Here is a 2,906-nt window from a genome sequence, read left to right as displayed (position 1 = left end):
AATCATCAGAAATTGCAGCTCCTTCATGCCACCAAGTGTGTCCACCTCCAAAAGCTTCAAATACTTCCAAGCAATCAGATTCAATAATAATATGGTTATAACCTAAAGATGCAGCCAGGGACAATCCTTCTTTCATTGCAAGGGCTTCCATCATCGAATCTAGTGAATAGTGAAAGACAAAGGAGCAAGCACTAGTAAGGAAATTACCATGCTTATCTTGAATCACTGCGCCCGTCGCCCCTTCTCCTTCCTTGCTGTGAAAAGAAGCATCTACATTGAGCTTAACATGGCATATATCTGGTTTCTTCCATTTGAATATCTCTCTGTCTCCTAGTTTCTGAGCCACTTTCGTAAAATTTGTACATAAAGCCAGAACTGATAATTTCCAACTGGCCACTGGTGGAGTCCTCTCCTTATGTGTAATGGTGCGCCTAATCCATCATAGGTACCATGTTGCGAATGCCACTACTTCTACCATTCCTACTTGCGATAGGTTTGGATAGTGACACGATGAAGTATCCAGCAGCTCCTCCAGTATTGTAGAGCCTGCTCTGTCAACCATACAAGCTATTGATATCTCATGTTCAAGCTGAAGCGATCTCCACATCTCTTGTGCTAGAGCACAATCAAATAAAAGATGCTCCAGATCTTCTGGATGTGCGTGACAAATTGGACATTGATCATCCGTTCCTATATGCCGGTGTGTCAAGGTGGACTTAACAGGAATAGCTGCATGGAGCGCTTTCCATACAAAAGTTTTGACCTTATTGGGTACTGAAAGAGCCCAAATTTTCTTCTAGATTGGGTTTGAACCTCTTGAGGATGATGCCATGGCTTGATAAGATTTCCCAAACTGGTGCCGCCACTCCACATGATATGCGGATTTTACTGAAAATATTCCATTTGGGTTGTAGTGCCATGCTACAAAATCATTAACGCTTTTAGGACTTAGTGTAATACTTTGAATTCTTGAAGCATCAACATGTGAGACCGCAGAACGTACTAGGGCCTCATCCCATTAACCCGAATAAGGGTCGATCAAGTCTGATACTTTTGCAATTCCCCTCCTTGACATAACCTTCCTCTCCGGGCTGGTAGGAATCCACGGGTCTCTCCATATGTCAATTGATTCTCCATTTCCTAATATCCATATGCGCCCTCTTTTAAATGTTTCAATGCCCGCAAATATACTCTGCCATGTGAAGGAAGATCCCTTCTTTGGGCCAGCTTCAAGTATACTTTGGTTGGGGAAGTATTTTTCCTTCAAAACCTTTGCATAAATGGAATCAGGATTGCATATAATTCTCGAAACCTGCTTAGCCAACATCGCAAGATTGAAAGAAGGAAAGTTACGATAACCAAGCCCTCCAAGGCTCTTTGGGAAACAAAGCTTCCACCATACAAACCAGTGCATCATTTTACCATTTTCATCATCTCCCCACCAGAACTTCACAATGATATCAGGCTTATCTTTACAGATTCCCTTTGGTATTTTAAGCATCGACATAGCATACAATGGGATGGCCCGCGCTACTACCTTCAGTAACATTTCTTTCCCCGCAACTGATAAACTCTTTTCCTTCCATCCATTAATCTGTTGCACTATTCTTTCAATAAGATGTTTAAAACAACCACTTCTGTCAAGTCCAACCAAAGTTGGCAAGCCCAAGTACTTATCTGACAAAGCTTCGTTGTTGATATTCAACATAAGACAAATATCTGTTCTCATATCAACATCGATATTTTGGCTGAAAAAGATACTAGATTTTGACACACTAACCATTTGACCAAAGTTTTCACAATATGTGTCGAGTACTTGCTGCAGAGAAGTGGCATTTTTCATATGCGCCTTCATGAAAATCAAGGAATCATCAGCAAATAATAAATGTGAAACTAAAGATGCATTTCCGCATACCTTTATCCCATTGATGCCACAAACTTCCTCTTCATGCAGCAACAAACTAGACAAAGCTTCAGAGCATAATAAAAATAGGTAAGGTGATAAAGGATCACCTTGCCTGAGACCTCTGGTTGGCAAGAATTCTTTAGTGACTTGTGAATTGTACCGAATATTGTACTTAACAGAAGAAACACAACTGATAATAAGCTCGATCCATCTCTCATGGAACCCCCAATTTCAACGTCATATCACGCAGGAAGGACCACTCAACTCTATCATAAGCTTTATTCATGTCCAACTTTACAACACATAAACTAATTTTCCCCTTCTTTTTATTTTTGATAGAATGGATGCATTCATAAGCCATGACATTGTCCGTAATTAATTTCCCAGGTACAAAGGCACTATGTGTTGGAGCAATAATCTCTGGCAATATAGATTTCAACCGGAGAGCAAGCATCTTTGCTACGATCTTATACACCACATTGCAAAGACTAATGGGTCGATATTGGGTAATCAACTCAGGAGAATCCACTTTAGGGGTTAGAACCATGTTGGTATCATTCCAACCTTCTGGGATGTGTCTATTATTAATGACATATAGAACCTCATTTGTTAACATGTGACACACTGAAATAAAACAAGTTATAAAAATAGTTAAAAATTTGCATGAATCTCAAAGCAACCATGGAAAGTGGATCTATGGTCTACACCCAGGAATAGAAAGGCCAATTTCATGAAACAAAAACTGCTCCACTAATTATTCCTTCTTAGCCCCGCTGGCAGGCTGAAAGTAAGCCCCCCTTGTCCCCGTGTCGCCCTGCCTGGCAACACGGGGAAACCGCATCCGCCGCCACCGGGCAAACCCCTCCTCCTCTGTGCGCCCCCGCTACATCATCGTCGAAGGGCCGGCCGGCGATGCCGCGCCGCTCCTCGGGATGGCAGTGACGGAGCGAATCAGTTCTCTCCCCAACCCCCTCAAGATCTGCCACCTCCGCAGGACACG

The sequence above is a fragment of the Triticum dicoccoides genome, chromosome 2B, assembly GCF_002162155.2.
Source record: "Triticum dicoccoides isolate Atlit2015 ecotype Zavitan chromosome 2B, WEW_v2.0, whole genome shotgun sequence".
NCBI lineage: Eukaryota > Viridiplantae > Streptophyta > Magnoliopsida > Poales > Poaceae > Triticum > Triticum dicoccoides.
This window is presented reverse-complemented; position numbering follows the sequence as displayed.